General features: G+C 42.6%; 1 protein-coding gene across 6 annotated transcripts in view; it reads right to left on the reverse strand.

Annotated features, from left to right (window-relative positions):
* The window catches only part of MECOM (MDS1 and EVI1 complex locus), a 343,388-nt gene that overhangs the window by 190,968 nt on the left and 133,966 nt on the right, over window positions 1-18,454 (reverse strand). The window lies entirely within an intron of this gene.

Consider the following 18,454-nt stretch of genomic DNA (forward strand, 5'->3'; position numbering starts at 1 on the left):
GACATCAAAAGTGGTTTACATCATTGAACACAAGTGAGGGAATTACATACAGATGTATATGCAGGCACACCCTATTGTCCAATCTGGTCCGGATACAGCGCTTTGCATTGCATACTCTTTGAAATTACAATTGAAAGCCAGCATTATATGTTACAACTGAAATCTAAGTGAAGGGAAAAGCAGGAAAGCTTTACTGGTCTTTCAGAGAGACAGATTGAACGTAAAGTAGCCAAAATTAAGTTTGATGGCCTCCAATTAGTCTTCGGAGGAAAGGATCCAGCCCACCACACAACTCTTGGCAAGAACTTCAGCTGATGTAAATCAGTGTCTTACCATTGACCTCCAAGAAATGCAATGGTCTAAAATAAGTTCAGGATCCAAACAGCACCTTATAGAGAACATGAACCTTCTCCTCTTACAGTTGCAAAAAAACCTGGGGCAGATCCAAAACACATTAAAAAAAAAAGCCTTCAGCTCTGGGGCTTAGCCAGCAGACAAAAAAAAAAAAAAGAAAAACTCACTATTTTTGACAGCTCAAAACGTAAGGCTGCTTGTACATTCCTTTTAGTCAAAAAGCTCTGAGTGACTTCAGCAGGGCCTTTAGCTGCACCAGCACCACAGTACACAACCCAATAGTACATGCAAAAGGAATAAAAAGAACTGAAAAACTTCTTAATTATTTACATTCATTTAACTTTATTAATGTTACTGTATTTTCCTACACACCAGAACCCATTGCACTTAATTTTAACCTAAGTAGGAGGCAAGAATACTATTCTCCAAGGAACTAAGCTGAGAGATTGGGTATTTAAGATCTGAGCATGAGGATATTTGCATAATATTGTTGGCCCAGAAATTAAAGTGTTACGCTGGGTTTGGCGTTCAGAATGACTCCGTTTCAGTGAAGAAACAGGAAACTTTAGAATGTTCTTTCAATTTCTTGCTCATTTAAGAAACTATCCATGGTAGATTAGCACCGTATGCCTTTTCCACTAGAAACCGGTCATACCCCATTATCTCTCACATCTTTGTTACATATTATCTCACAGTTTTATATCTGTACTTTCATGCTTCTGATACTGCCTAAGACAAACACTGGGACATAACAAATCATTTGAATAGATTGCTCCCATCACATGACTGGCAAACTGGATTCTTCATCTGTGAGCAATTTATTCACAGCCATGAACTGTTTTTCTTTCTTTTATGTGGCACTGGCTATGACCTCATACATGTCACAAGAAAGTTCAGCTACCCATTCCCTCGGCCTCTGGTTTGGCAGACTCCCTTCACTTCAACGATTGAACCCAATATTGATTAGTTTGTCACTTTTCTAATACCTGGCTCCCTGAGAAGTTGAAAATCTTGACTGACTCTACCATTTAGCTAAGAAGGACACACAGAGGGATTTTTCATCACTTACGCTTCAGAAATCCTGCCTGTCATAGCTCAGCAGTGCCAAGTTTAGCAAAGATGCTCAAGAGCTCCTGAAAGCCCCAGCACAGAGCTTGCTCTGTGTGTAGCACCTATGAGCCCATGCCCGTACTTCCCAGCAAAACTCAACCTGGACTCCAAGGGACAGGACAGAGGACATGAAAGGGGTAGAGACACAGCTCCACCTGGATGTCACCATTCATTTCACCCTGCACTGAAACAACCTCATTAGCAGCCACCTCTGTTACGCTGGGGCATTGCTGCTGCCCCCAAACATGGCTCTACTCCTGCATGGTGGGACCGGTGAGGGAGGTTGGTCCATGCCTCCGGAGCATCCCTGAAACTCTGATGCGCTCTGACTTCACGGGCCAGCAGCAATGCTGTGTCCATCCAGGGCAGGCTCGCTCCCATTGAAATGTCTTTCCCCAACTGTTTAGATTGCAGTCCTGCCTAAAAGACTTCAGCTGTTTTTGAAACACAGAAAAAAAAAAAACCTTAACCCATGTATACACATGGGATTCAGGAAGAGAAATCACACAAGGAAAGTGATCTGGATGATGATAAGCACATGGCTTACTGGAAGTGGGGGTTAAAAACTTCAAGCATCTAAATCCTACTGATTTTCCATGACAGCTGGGTGCCTGACACTCAGACTCCTTAAAAGGCCCATCTCACACCGTCATTGCCGTTGTCCCCACCCCACCAAGCAGTGCCCCATAAAACCAAGGCTATCCCTGTGCCCCACGGCCACACTCAATTCTCATCCACCAAACAACGAATCAGCTCAGCCAAATCATTTAAGTCACAGCAAGCAACAGCCTGCTCTGTGCCTTTTCCCAAAGGGCCACCTTGCTCAGCCCCACTTGCCGGCAGCTCCTGCCCACGAGCCAGCACAAGCTGAGCCTTAAACATTTAGTGAGCACAGCTTTACAGATGTTTCTTCTCCCCCAGGGACAGTCCAGTTTAATTTCTCTCTTGCAGACTCAAAGGCCTCGGTTATACTTATCTCAGTCATTCTGGCTACACTCATTTTTAGCCATATAGGGTCAAACCTGCAGCTGATAAATTGGCCTCTGGAAGCCTGGCAGGGAGACAAGTCCGTTTGCTGGGTCTATTGTGCCTCCTTTGATTTCCAGCAGCCACACCCGATGTCGTCCTTAAACACGGGCTTTCAGTTTGAAAGCTCTGGAAAATATAATACGCCTATATGCCCCAAAGCCCTAGCAGTGTGGGTAAAACGGATTAATGAAATGTTATTCTGCCTGAAATAGCAACGTATTCTAGCAAAAATGTATTTTAAAACATCAAAATAAACAAGAAGTTGAATTGCAATGACCAAGAGACAGGAGGACTATTAAGATATATTTGTGAAATTAATGATAGAAAGAGCTATATTAAAATCAGCATACATGAACAAGGATCTGGTCTTCATTTTCAAAGGCTGTGGGACTATTCCCCTTAAAATTTACACCCACATGGATCAGAGGGACTTCTAGTAAAACCATGGAATATGGACTAATAGAAAACCTTTTTGAGGTTAGAATTAGACACAGGGACTGTGCTGGTAAGCATCGTCTTCCCAGGGAGCTGAAATCATTTGCACAGATAGCACCGCAGTTTCGAAATTCAACATGGCTTCTTTAAAGTCCAGTAATTATCCCTGCTAGAAATGGGATGAAATAAAATTGAGGCCCCTGATAAGGGAACAGACCAGATGAGGTAACATGGAAGCTTAGATATTAGCCTCCATAAAATTCTTCACTGCTATTTTACAATAAAAACATGAGCAAGCTTCAAAGGAAACCCAGGAGGAAAGGTTAATTGCTACTTAAAAGACCAGGGTGGACACCTGCATTTACACTTTTGACACAACCTTGTATGCCAGCAGGAAAAAGTCCAAGTGGCTGCATGTTGGGGATGTGCCTGATGAGGATGGCAGAGTGACATTCCCAAGCTACTGTCGTAACTCCAGGGTCTGGGGTCATTTCAAGACCAAGAGGGCTCCTGTGCATGGCTGGGAGGAGGAGAGGACTTCCTTCCATTTGAATGGCTCTTAGCAGTTCAGCACGCTCTTCCTCTCCAAAAGCAATTAGGTAGGAGGCACTAACGACCAAGGGAGGCAGAGGTTGCTGAACAGAGCCCAAACTGCTTTCCACTGGCTGTGACTGCTCGCAAGGCAAAGGCATGCTGTTTTTAAAAGCACACCAGGCCACACCGTCAATGAAACCATGACTTTCTGCAGGTGAAATGCCGCACGACAGTGTCTCACGTCAAGGGGACGCACTAGCCTGTTGCATCAGCCACAGGCATTTCGGCATTTCAGCATTTCAGGGTCGTCTTCAACTCAAAGTTCACACAAAGTCCTCCAAGGATCAAATCTGCATCCAGATCTCCAGACACAAGGTTACCCTTAACAAACAAACATATCCATACTGACTATCCATTCTCCCTTTCTTCAAGCAATTTGTGCCTGAGGATATACATTCCCAAAGTGACTATTGACTGGTGAACTCTTTAGCACGTAAATCCAGTTCTCTGCACTTGGAGTCATGCACGTGGCCACCAGTGACTTAATCATAAGCTGGATGGTTGATTACTCTGCATGAAGGAGGTAGGCTGGAAGCAAAAGCATCTAGAGAGCCTACTTCAGAAGTGTTTCTAATGCCATCATTTTCCAAGCAGGATAAAGTAAGAGCTGAGATAAATGTGGAAGTGGCTCTTTGCAATGAGAAGATATATACAGGTTCATGCCTGCAACTTCTCAAAGGTGAGAAAGATGACCCCTAACCCCAAAGATGAGGCATTAGAAGGACCTGGCGCTGTTCAATGGGAGAAGTCCATCGCATGTCAGGAGCTTTGAGCTCCGCTAGCTCTGTTGACCATGCCGGATACAAGCCTTTGGCAAGGATGCATTAATGAAGGTTTTGGGGGAGCACAGTAGGATCAGGTGAATTAGTCCCTTCTCCTGCACAAGGTGAGGGTTGGCCTGAATGTACCACAATGTACCTGAATCAAATCCTTGAAAGAGACCAGAGAGCATTTATGTTTGTTTGACCTAGCATTTCTATTCAGCGCTGAGGAAATCAGCGTGGAGTATTTGCAGGGATATCTGAAAAGGAGGCAGGCATTTCCTGTTGCATACAAACAGGACACCTTTATCTGCATTTCTGTTTGAACAAGTATTAAAGAAAAAACTGTTACAGGCAGGGACTGATTGATTACAAAATATATCCACATCGGTCTAGAACACAGGAGGTCAGGAAAAGCAGAAAATTAAAAGAAAAGCCCTTAGCTTCAAAATGAGCATATAGCCAATGGTGAACGAAATGGGAGCCACCTGATAGTCCCACACCAGGTAGGCACAGCTCAGAGGGGGCCACTCATGTCCTCCAGAGGAGAAGCAGAGAAGGATCCTTAGCTTTAGAAATATGCAGAGATTGGGTTACTATCTCCAGGCACAGAAGGGACTTTAGCCAAGAGCTACATTACTCTAACTTGAACATTTTATCAGTTAACATACCTGAAACTGGTTTGTGCTGCTCCCTATTCACAGAACTGTTCTGTGGTGCTGGACCTAATGACCATTATTTATTATTATTTGTATTGTAACACAATCTGTGAGTCCCAGGCAGGACCCCATTGTGAAAAGCATCAGACAGACCTAGTCAAATAAGATTAGATTCTAAGCAGAATAGAACTAGTAATTCCCAGTTAGGTAAAAATCATAAAACTAACAGGGGAGAGAAAAACTGATTTAGAAATAGAAAGTTTGGTTGTACAACAAAAGAGATTACAAGTAAGGTTAGAGATAAACACGGCACTTGAAGCGGTTTTGAATTGTTATTTCCATTACAAAGGAAAATTACATTCACAAACAGCTTTCAAATGCACGGGTATTTTGCATACTTGTATTACTTGACACTAACACAAGCAAGAGAAAACCAAAGCTGTCCTGAACACACTCAAAAGGTCCAGCCCTGAAAACCATGCTCATGGGCCATGCAAACGAGAGCAAGGGGGACCAAAGCACCCGTGTGTTGGTCTCAAGGGCCAGATTCTGATTTCTCTTACACGACTGTTAAATTCAAAGTAATTACTTTAGACTTGCACTAAGGAATAAACTAAATCAGTGTCTGTCCTGGAGCTAGCCAAAGTCACTCGACTTTCTTCAGATTGACACTAAAGTAACAAAATGAGAGGGAAATGCGGTGCCCAGATATCAGCTCTACCTTCGTGCCCGCGAGGCTGCGGATTGCGGAGGGCATTCGCACAGCACACTCAAACCCTCCTCGCACAGCGGTGCCGAGCCGCACCGAGCAAACCTTTCTGCGGTGTCGGCAGAAGAGGGAGTTGTAGGAAAAGCTGCGCAGACAAAGACAGGAGAAAAAGGCAGCCCGAGGCAGCCTGAGCACAATGTGCTTTGGGGCTGAAGTACAGAAACCACCAACTTACGGTGCTGCGCAGGGGGCTGCAGGATCCCCATGAAGTGGAAAGGGAGCTTGGTTTGGATCACCCCTGGGGCACCCTATGCAAAGGGCTCAGGGTTGCTGGTAGCTTCTGTCTGTGCCTCATGGCAAGAGGCACATCAGCACAGATAACTCACAAGACAAATTAAAACCCTTCCTTGCACGGGAAGCAGCTTTTGCTTCTCAAATTATTGCATGTGCAGAAAATAACCCTGAAACAAGAGACTCATACTGGGAGCAGAAGCGAGCTCCTGATGGTGGGATGAGCACCAAGCACTTGGGAGAAATCTGTCCACATGTGAGTGAGAAGCAAAGTTACACACACTCAAGAGTATCAGGCCTTTGAGAGAGGATAATTTCAGCATTGCCAAGTGTTGGTACTAGACCAGCAAAGTCATAATATAGTAACTGCATAGGGACCTGCCCGTCATCTCTGGCAATTCTCACTATCAGCCCCTACAATAACTTGTAGCATTTGGTGCTCTGTCTAGTGTCATTCGTGTCTAATTGAGTAACACAGTCAAAAGCATCTGATGTGGACCAGACGCTGGCTTTTAATTAGGGTCCAGCACTGAGAGACTATGGGTCAGATTCTACTTTCATTTGCACAGGAGCCGCTCTCCTTGATGTCAGGGGAAGTTGCACCTGTGTAACTGAAAAGCAAAATTTGGCTGCTTGTGTTCCTGTGCCCTTTCCATACAAATTACTGTATTACACGCAGCAACAAAGAATTATAAGTGTTGGCTGGCATGCACTGAATTTATTTACAAGTTAAGTCTAATTTTATTTATAGTTCCAATACAATCATCTCTGGTAGAAATATTTATGTTATCTGTACTTCTGGTCTGTTAGAGTCTACTGCAATCATAAACACTGCTGAAAAATTATTCGCAGTTAGCAGGGTTTAAACTACCCATTATATCACTAGCTAGTGCCAATAAACTTTGGTGCTGGTTGATAAAGTTTCCTCAATGGAATAAATATATATTTGACTTTCAAAATCTTTTCTGGGTTACACAGAGCAGGGGGTAAGAGAAGAGGGAAATGCCAGCTGTAGGGTTTGATATACTGAGGGCCAGATCTGCAGCTAGCAAGGAGCCTGTAGAGATCCACGCCAGCTGGGAGGCAGCCCAAAGCATGCTGAAACTCTAATTAATAGCTTAAATTTGTATCTTAGTAAAATATTTCAACCAAGTGGAGCTGCAGCCACTAACACATACTCACTAATGCCCTTTGCGACTCTCTACATGGAGTATACCCAAGGGGCAGGGGGGGAAAAGTCTGCCTTGAAATTTTGAGCCCTGAGTACTGGTCACTGCTAAGGGAGGAAGATGGATTAGAGGAACCAGCTTTTGTTCATTGTTTGATTGCCATAATGGTAAACATGACATATGTTCTCACACTGACGTGCCACGAGAAGCCAATGTGCTTAGGAGAAAACTAAGGATGGGAAGGTTAAATGTGAATTAGTGAGATCAGCCACTTATATATAGAAAGTGTTAACCAGGAACAAAATTCAACTAAATCTGTATCAGCTGGGGTAAGACAGAAAAGGTAATGCACTTTAACAGTCCCTGACATGGTGAAAAACTATTGCTGCAAATGAACATTTTTAAATCAAAATAATTACTTAAACCTACAGTATTATAATCAACACAAATGAAACTATCTCGATGTAAGAAATCAGTGTAACTGAACTTCTTTTTACTCATTAGTAGACCTTTACTGTTTTAAACTGAGATGTGTCACACAGTAGCACTGGAAATCACATGCCTCTTTCTAACAGCAAGCAGTAATAAAAGATGACTACTCTACCAAATTATAATGAAGACAGATAACAGAGTGAATTATAAAACAAAGGTTATAGATAGAGACTGAGACTTGTAGAGGTAATGACTTTTAATTGGATTGAGTTTATCATATTTTCAGAGGTACAGCGCAACCAGAAGAAAGGATTAGAATTATTTCCACGTTTCATTATTTGGCATAATGAGAAAACAGAGGGAGGTCCACATCCCTGATGTGTTTGGTAAGCCACGGGAGATGTTGAACATGTCAGTATCCGGTAGAGTACGGTCCTGAGACACAAATGCATTTGCTCCCTTATAATGCACCAAAGTGTAATCACTTGAGAGAGAGAGAGAGGAGGAAAAAAAAAAAAGCCAGGTCATGAAGTTTTGTTTCAAAAGCACATTACAAATAAAAAGGAATTTAACCCCTTCGTGCCAGCAGCCACTTCAGCACTAGCTGACAAACACCCACACATCTGCTTTGGGAAGCTGAACAATCCTCACTCTAAGCACCAATAGGTTAAAAAAATGAATTGGTTCAGGCTCAGCCAACCCAGCCCCTCCGGAAACCATCGGGGAGGGGACCTGCCCTGCCTGAATCCCAAAGGGATGCCCTGCCTCACTCCACTTGGGAAGAGTACGGGACATGAAGCAGTGGAGAGGCAGCTGCTGGGGATGAAAGAGCAAGAGCTGAGGGATTATCGAAGAAGGCCCAGTGGATGCAGCAGGGTACCAGTGATGTACCCATTCACATACTATACCCAAGTATTTCAGGGAGGGCTGGAGTTTCTGGGAGATGCCTCTGGAAAACTGAGCTGCCATAGAACAGAGACAGAAGGTTTTGTACCAGCAGCCAGACAGCTTTTTAATTATGCAATTACAATGAGACAGTCTTAATTATATGAGTGACACTGTGATACTCTGCAGTTAAGTCCTTGAAACACTAACAGAAGCCCTTGTAACAAAACACTAATCAGGAAAAGTATCAAATAATTAATCCTCCAATACTGTCCACTTCAAAAACTGAAGGTCTGGCAAGTCTGGTTTCCAGCATTTGTTTCCGAGGAGATACAAGGCCACAATTTTTCCTGCAAGTGACTTCTCGACATCATGTGCTGTAGTTATATCTCCACAAGGTCACCCAGTAACAAGCAGGATGTACTTAGCTAATTGGAAAATCATGAATCTTAAGAGTCACTATACTTCATGTTACATGTGCGGGTGTATTCTGCATCGTTCTGTAGGGCATCAGTATACATTTATATCCAACCTGTCCGGATAAGTAAAGTCATGCTATTTTTTACCAAAAAAAACCCCTTTGAGACAGTTTTATTTCATCATATGGAAGAACACTTTTATTCCTGCATGACAGCATTGTTTTGGGTGGGATTATCCCAAGACATGGATGACAATTTGTTCCCATTTGTCCCCAAGAAGACCTAGCTCCTTGGCTGGCACACATAGCTTTGACAAGTCCTTCTCAGCAGTATCTCACTTGACACAACATATACATGTTTTCAGAGTGCAAGAATCTCTTTTGTTTCAATTTTTCCAGCAAAAAAAAAAACATTCTGAACAGCTTTATCTACATTATCTCCACTGATCCCACTTTCCCTTTGCTCCAGATGCTGCTCATTCCTCCAAACACTGCCACAGTTTGTTCTGACAAACCAAATTCTACCTGTCCCAGCCATACATTTGAAATAAGCACTAATTAATTTTTAATAACAAAATATTTATGATCAATATATTTGTTTTTCCCAGCACACTTCGGAAGGCAGGTCTCTCCAGCAAACTTGGGATTTATGGGGTATCCTAAAGTCAGTGGGACTTTTGCCAGTGACTTTAATGAAATGATAACTTCAGCAGTGATGCAGATAAAGCTTGTCCACAAAACTGATGGCATTTATTGTAGGCATCCAAGCACAACGGGGAAAAAGCTACTTGCTGCCCTACAGCAAGCCCCAGAGTCCATGACAGTATGACTTTAAACAAGGACAGAGGCAAAAGAAAACTACACCCCTTGAGTACACTTACAGTTCTCCATTGCCTTTCTAAGATCGTTTATTTTTTCTAGAAAGCGTGGCGTACATGAGGGCGTGATGAGCTACAAGGATTTGTAGCAATTATTTTCCTTGGCCTTTGCATAAGAGGATGTGGGGAAACGTTAGGCTTTTTGCAACCAAACCAATCACACAGAGGTAAAACAAGGACCCGGCCCTTCCATCACCACGGTTCTTCGTGCACCCCTTCAGCCCAGCTGAAGGATGCTGCACTGCTTCACTGCCAGCGACCACAGCTCCCTCCCCGTGCCCTGTCTGCATCCTCTGCTACAGGAAGGGGTTTGAAAAACAGAGTTTAGCTTTTCTCCTGAAAACCCTTCATTTTCTCTCTACTCTCCCATTTCTTTCTCTTCCCACTTTTCATTTCTTTTCCATGTTGTTACCAAAAAATCATGGAAAATGAAACCATTAAGTTAAAAAAAAAACCAAACCCCAAATATTACAGCTTTGAGAGTTTTGCTGAGCAATCAGGAAACTTATTTTAAAAGGAAAAGTGTTTGCAGAAATTAGGCAAATCCAGGATGTTGTCACCTCTTTCCTATAAAATTGTTCCTCGTGCAATTTAGAAACTTCTCCGAGAGTGTTTGTCTGGCTGTATTTCTACCTAGCACGTCTCTGAAGGGTAAGCTCTCTGTGGGTTGACTGCTTTGAGGTTTTCAACACTATCTAAGAGTTTTCCACTCTTGCTTCTCTCACCTGCTGGTGGTCTGCAGCCAATGCTGGGAGGTGCCTGCTCCCTCTTTAACTATTTGCAACCTCAGCCAAAAAAATGCCTTTTGCTACACCCTTCACTTAGGCACAGAGTAGCACCCTCCCTCTGTTCACTCCTTTTCCTCTTTCTTTGGAGGAAAATGAGCAAAATTGGTTACATCCATCTGCATTGCTGTTCTCACAGGGAAAACGTTTCCCCTGCATCTCTTGTGGACCAGGAGCCCAATTGCCAATGGTGCTCATCTCATGTTTGGAGACCTCTATGCAAGCCAAAGCTTCACAGAGAGGTATTAAAGACAGAGAAACCATTGGGGAGTTTTTGACCAGCAAAGACAAGAGTTTTTCAAGACCAGCTAAGTTAAAAAGAGATCGAGAAGGTATTTCAGTACACACAGGACTAGAAGGAAAGACCTCCTGGGCTCTCACCTCCTTGGTCTATCAAACCATGGAGCCTTTGCTTATACTGGGAACAAGTAGCTCTGACACTGCACACTCAGTTGCTTTCACAAAAATATCCAGTAACAAATTCTCCCATTCCCTCTTGGGTTTCCCATTTCTTCCACAGGATCGTATTATCTCATTTGCCTCAGATGAGCCCCATGGTGAATAGCTCATCTCTCCCCAGTGCTTTGAAGATGCAAAGCAGGACAGTATGGAAATGCTAAGTGTTCTCGTAGCACCAGTAGCCTGTTGTAAGGCAGGAGGAGTGACAGTCCTTATTCCGATCACATCCCCCCTCCAAAATCAACAGTGACACCAGTGTGAAACCAGAACGAGACTCCTGCTGTGAAACGGTTAACATCAGTTAGATCTGTTTTGACTTTAAAAAAAAAAGAAAAGAAAGAATAAGAGTAGGACTACAGTTTATTTTACATGGCTTCCTGGTCAAAGCCTCAAGTGTTTTGTAGATATTTATTGATATATATTAACTGTAAAGAAAGTTAACTGCTAATGTAATTTATTCCATTCTTTGTTCCATACACCTTGTATCTCTTTCTATGAAGCTGTTGATCTTGGAGAAGCAGAGGGGTCCTGGTGAGCTGCTAGCAGAGAGCAATAAATCAGCACTCTGAAAGCTTCTGGTTCATCCCAACAACTTGGAAGCAAATTTGAAAAATGTGGGGTTTTTTTTTTGCCTTCAAACTGGCAATCTTCACTAGTTCTATTGTTTTCACGTGCAGGCTGATATATGACAGCTTAAATAAATACATAGCACTTAATGGAGCAAAGTCAGCCGTAGTGTAATTGGATGCCATGCCATTAGAGACCTTGGCCCAGGCAGTGCTCTCCATCCCAAAGGACCACAGAGGACCCTACAAGCTCAAACTAACATGCAGTTGTTATATACTTTAATTCTACTTATTATGTCACTACAGACTAATCTTGTTGTAAAGAGTATTTAACTATATATCTATTTATGTTTACACACATGGATTTAAGTGTTGTTTATAATGACAAAGAATGTATATATACAAAATGTATCTGTAATATAATACTATATATACACACAGAGACACATCCTAAGCCATGGAAGTCATGGAGTCCTTGAGCAAAAATGGCTTGAGCAGGATTTTTTTATGTGAGGAAAATGTGACTTTTCCCAACATTGTTCTGAGAATGACTTGAATGCCTTTTTTTCCAAAATAAAGCCAAAAATGCTCAGAGATTTTCAAGCTCCACTGTTATGCTTCACAAAGCCATAAGTGGTCATGAAAGAGATCTTTTGTCAGATACCCTTCACCGTAGCATCAGTGTCTGTACCAGGAGAGCAGAACACAGCAGAAGCAGCGTGGGCTGCACTTGCTTAAGCAGCAGCGATGCAATTGCTGCTCACAGAAGACGTTTTCTTAGTGAGGAAGTGAAAGCAACAAATTGTGTTTTAAACTTTCCCTGCTAAGCTCATTAGAAGCTGAAGTCAAATAAAAGCAACTCTTCCTAGAGCACTTTTCAAAGCAGGCATCAAAATGGCATTTAACTGACCTTCTCCACACTCCCATGAACCTTAATTCGGCAAGTTTGGTAAGGCCATGCATGACTCCAAGCATGTCAGAGGGAAAAAAAAATACAAGTATTATTGTGAGGACATGTTGAAAAAGCACTCAGTGCACACCCATGCCTCCATCTCACCCGTGGATAGACTGCAGCCACACGGGTGAACACAACTGACCCACAGTCACAAACCAAATTTGTGGCAAGTTTAGAAAATAAGTTGTCTGGACTTGGCATCCCTCAGTGCTTCCCCACAAAGCCACAGTCCGGCTGCTCTGCAGAGCATTGGCAGTTTGCGTATGGACCACAACCCACATGGGAAAAGCTGGAGATCAAAGTGAGCCTTTGAAGAGCTCTAAAGGGAAGACTGAAACCTGGCAAGCCTTGCACAAGAACCCACGTTGGATACAGGGAAAAGATGCATCTGAGTGAGGGCTCTGGACAGGGGCTATGGAAGGGTCAGCTAGAGGAAGGCAGGGGGCTAAGGGCTGAGCCTGGCTATGGGATTCCTCTCCCAGGTACCGTGCTTGGAGCTGGCTGTGCCCCTCCTCGCATCACACCGTCCTGCTTTCCCTGCTGGAGCCATCACCACTCCTCTCCAAGATCAGTGGAAGCACCAGGATCTCACATATACCAGACTTGAGGGAGCACAATTGATAGCCCAAAGCTAGAGCAATACTTCCCAAAATCCAAAAAACCTGAACCCAGTGCTACAGTACAAAAGAAGCTTTGGTCTATTAGAGAGCATCTGAAAAAAAGCACATCTGCAGGGCTGAGACCACCAGAGACGCTGCCCAGTTCCCAAACAGGGCTGGCAGACTCCCACCATGCAGGAGAACCCATTTCCATTCGCTGCTGCTCACCAGGGACTTCATCTTAGGGTTAAACTTGTGTTTTCTCACCAGAGGCCAAACCCCTGGCACTTGTGCACCCACAGAGAATTTTGCAGGAGAAAAAGAGTTCAACGTTGGGTTTGTGCAGGTATTTTAGCTGAACAGGACAGACCAAATAAATACCATTTGTTGTTTAAAGTGCAAATCCCAGCAACTTCTTTGAACAGGAGCATTTGGTAGTTGACACATCTACGGATGTTTTAAATCATAAGGGCATCCACTCAACTTTGGTTTTAGTGTGTTTGTGTGTGAAGTTCTTTGTCATTCCAGCCCACCTGTCTTGGAGCACAGAAATCGAAAACAGGAGTAACTCTCAAATTTCACCTCAATCTAATCCATCACAGAAAGCAGACTGATTTTGCACTGTATAAAAAAAAAACACCAGGACATTTAAACAAAGTGACACAGATCATCAGCAGATCAACTGAAAATGACAGCTCAATCAAACAAATGTATGTTGAGAATTTCCACAGGGCAGCTCTAGCTGCAGCCAAACCAAATTTGTTTAGTATACATAAGTTAGCTGCTTAGAAACATTCAGTATGCTGCTAGCCAGATGATGACTTTCCCAGATAAACATCTATTTAACCAAATATCCCCCCATCCGTGAAAGTGCTAGCAGAGTTTTGATGTATTCTCCTAGTCTCTTAAAAACATGACTTCGCTCTGGTGGCAGGCTGGTACCAACTCACCCATGCAGCACCTAAGTAAAAATAACTAAACACTCCTTTAAAAAAAAAGTTATAACCACGAAAAAGTAGGCAAAACTCTATAATCCTGATGGAGTGCTTCTGGCTGCCAATAAATTCTGAAAGTGACATTAAGGTGAAATACAAATTACAAACTTGGGAAGCACCGGAGAAAACTGTGCATCCTATGCCATATATCAAGTATACAAGGAGGAGGGGATTTGTCTGATTCTTCTTTTAAAGCGAGGTGTTCCTCCTGAAATCAATGACAAATCTCCTGTTGATTCCAGAGGTGCCACATAAAGCTTCTGCTGAGGAAATATATTGATAAGAGCTCCCCTCTGTGATTCTTCCCTGCTTTAGAGGAGCTTTTCTGCAGTGTTATTTACCAACAGTAGAAGCAGCAAAAATAGTTTTGATTATTAGGAAGTCATTTGGCAAATTTATTTTAGAATCATTAAAACACACACAAAGTTTCAGCCAAAAAATCGGATGCCAGAGTAAAAGAGGCTTCAGTTCAGACAATGGTAGTGCTTCCTGCCCTTGGCAAAATCAAGGGGATTCCATCAGACTCGAGCCAGACTAAAAGGACGTGGTCCACAGCCACTGAAATCAGTGGCCAAAAGCCCATTTGATGTGAAAAAGCCAGATTTTGTTTAAGGTGACTGTTTTAGGGACCAGTGTCACACCTGCCGCTCACCCAGCATATGTACACGCATCTCTGTGTGTACATATATGTGTTTAGGGGGCCATTATGTAACTATATAACTCTAAGCTGAATAACGAACTGGGAATGGCTGGCTAATATTATGACTTGCAAAATAAGTTAAAATATTGGTGAAAGCCTATGTTTTTACATTTTTTTTTTTTACTTCTGATTTGTTAAAATAGACTCAAAAAATAAAAGCTAGTAGGCAATATGTATCTGCTCTTCAAAGTTCCATCAAACAAAAGAGTGCCTGTAAAGCACATTTTCTGATGGACATCTGCTTACTATTTAATATCCACAAAGAGCATATTTACCAAAAAAAGCAAGTGGCACAAATTAGGAGGCCTGTGATGCTGACGCATCCCAAGAAGCACTGTTTACACAGCAATCAGAGCAATGTGTGATGGCAATGAAGAGAATAGATGCTTACAGATTTGTCATAACTTGTTTCCTGAGGCAAAAAAATGCCCCAAAAAGTGGGTTGTAAGTGGTCTGACAGCCCTAAATAACTAGTACCCAACCTGGAGGCTGCCTGAGAAAGGCAAAACCAGCTACACTGCACCAGCAGCAAGAGAGAAATGTATTTTTCTAGGCTCTCCTTGCAGAAGAGGCCAAGCTGCCTGTGCTTAAATGCAGAAACCTCAGTGTCCTGTTCTCATCACTGGCAAGAGACCCACAGACCTCCATGAGATGAATAAAATTAAGATGGGCCCTAAAGTGCAAGAGTCTGATGGGAGTAGGGAAGAAGGAGAAACCTCCCTAAGCACTGCTTTACCAGCCTGGTTCGAGGGGTTTGCTGTACACAAAAACACACGCTGGTGGATACCATGGGATTGCCTTAAAAAGTCTCCATTTGGGGGGAATTTCAAGTGCATAACTGCGCTTTTGCCAGAGTTTGCAAGTTGACATATTGCCAGGGAAGAAAAACATGGGAAAGCAGGTAAGAAGAACAGCAAAATTCAGAGTATTAACCCCATAAAGGGTTCCCACTGGATATTGTTTATGAATGCTGTGTTCCTCCCAGTGCAAAAGAGCCACCTGATGATACGGAGCAGACATCACAACGCTCAAAGCTCATATTATTTTCAATGACACAGGATTATTTTTTCTCCTTTCCCCTTCCACTTCCCCTGAAAATAACACACAGTAAAACAAGCTAAAGATGCACATACAATGGGGAAATTTAAACAAGATGTAATCCTGCAAATTAACACTCAGAAGAGAAGCAACCGTTAAAACAAATTGGAAAAGGAGCTTAGATAAATTAACCAGGACTACCCAGAACAACAAGAAAAACCACCAACAAAAATAGCCCCGCCCCAAACTCCTCAAAAAGGAGGACTTGGTAAATTTTATGTGATTTTATCAGTATGGTTGTTTTCAAATTGTATGTCTGGAGATGCAAACCAGCTCAGATGACATCCATGCAACTCCTGACTATTACTGTCCTCTTTCTCTCTAATTCCAACCTACAAGCTACATATAAAATACTATTTCTGACTCGTTGAGCTGCAGTATGAACTCTGCTGGCAAAAGTATCAAGTAGGGTGGTGCAGATTATTGCTGGTAGTGGATTTCAGTTCTTACAGGGAAACCGAAGAACATACTGTAAAAATTTTCATGCTCATTGACGAGTGGTTTGTCACTTAAATCTGACTTTAGTCCTGTGAGTAAAACAATTTTATTCTTAGTGAGTTAAACACACTAGTGCAAAGAGCCAAACCAGGCACATAACTAGCAAAGATGACCCTTGTTCTACTGTTCATTAAAGAAAATATACCCAGGACATATTACATATATGGGGAAATCTTTTATTTCATTTTCTACCAGTGGCCTGGCTCCCTAAGGTGCTGAGCACCTATCTGGCCATGGTAGGAGTCCAGAAAACCATGTAGTTACCTCAAACTGGACAACCAAACCAGCAAACTTTTTCTAATTTTCCTAGTTTTATTAAGAACTGTCAGTAGCAATGCTCGTAGCGTTTACAGCCCTGATTCAGGGCTAATTTAACCCTGTCCAGAGTAGAAGTGATCAGCTCGTAATGGGTATTGATAAGCTTAATATTAATAAAAAATGATCATAAAAGCTAACACTGATAGGAGCGAGAAGCAAGAAATTCTGCTTCATAACCACGAGCAACACGGAGATCTGCAGGAATCAAAGCACAGGATGCACTATGGTTTCCACTGCATTCCTCAGACTCCGAGATCTGCCAATGTTTTGCACGTAAGCATGCGGACCTTCAAAAGGGCCGATTTTGTCCCAAGAAAGTACAAAACAATCACTACAAAGGAAAGTAATGAGAAATCCTCCTCCTGAACAAACACACCATAAAAATAAAGCGTAAATCATAAAACCCAAATGAAAACAACCACTCCTCCCCCAAAATTGCCCAAATAATGGGATGAGGAAGTTTTCACTGATTAGATTAAATACTGCGAAGCACTTTCAAACTCCAGTTACAAACTACTTTAAAAGCAGGGACAGAAAGCAATGCATGATACATGGAGCAATTCAGAGGTACATGGAGGCAAAGGGAGGCCTGATCCAGAGCCCTTGGGCGTGGAAAAGGCTTCTCAAAAGCGAGCCGCCTTGGCTAACTCCACTCTCAGGGTTTACTGCTCAGGTCAGTAGAAGAAAAATGAGGCTAACAAATGTTTTTGAAAACAACAGTTCTTGAAAGCAAAATTATTACACTGAGGACTGAGCACCACCAAGCACAAAACTGGCATCACAGCTTGAGACAAAATGACAGACCCTCACACAAAACACCTATCTAAGATTATTTCCCCAACTCTGCAGAGAATATAGCAAAATAGGTCATACATCACAGGAGTAAAACAGCACGATGCTCAGGAATGAGATTCCTTGAGGCAAAGGTTCTCCACATTTATCCTACCCCACCAGCTCTCAATGTCATACATCCCAATCTTACAAGGGGTCAGCTTCCTACCCCTCAGTCTGTCACGTTCAACCTGGGATCCAAAAAGTCTAGCAGAGACAGAAAGGAGAGGGAAGATGCTAAAACAAATTTCTTTACTGTCTTTTGCCTTGAAATATTTTCATCATTTACAGTGTTCCATTTCAAATGCATGAAAATCAGCAGAACAGTCTGATTCCTCTTATCCACAGCAAAAGGTGTTACAAACATTGGTGCAACACCAGGGAATCCATGCTTGCTATTATACATGCACCAAAAGCATTGATCCCACGGTGGCCTGGTCCACCACGTTGCTGGAGCACCAACACTGTGTTTGGAGGTACCTTTCATACAGCTTTACCAGCAGATGGTCTTCACTCCATCACTCCTACAGAGGAGGTGGTCTGCTCTTTTACCCCTCTTCTTGCTAGAAAGCTCATTTCCAGCCTCAGAATATTCATGGGCACTTTATTGCCCATTTGTATTTGTTCCAGCACTGTCCTTTAGCTTAAATGGTTTGCTGGGTGTGTTTATCACCTTCAGTATCAGTCATGACCTCTATCAGCCTTCATTTTCCTCAGCGAAACAAGCCAAGCTTTTTAGCCTATTCTTGTATTCAATTATCAATCATCAGCTGTTCAATTAGAGATGGTGCAACTCTAATACCAAGCAGCCTCAGAATGGGAGATGTCATCCCAGCCACCATGACAGAGACAACACAAAGTTGTGTCGAGAGCAAGTATACAATTAATCCTTAAATCAGGAGAGAAAGCAGGGGCAAGGGGAGAAT

This window comes from Nyctibius grandis, chromosome 8 (genome assembly GCF_013368605.1).
Source record: "Nyctibius grandis isolate bNycGra1 chromosome 8, bNycGra1.pri, whole genome shotgun sequence".
Taxonomy (NCBI): domain Eukaryota; kingdom Metazoa; phylum Chordata; class Aves; order Nyctibiiformes; family Nyctibiidae; genus Nyctibius; species Nyctibius grandis.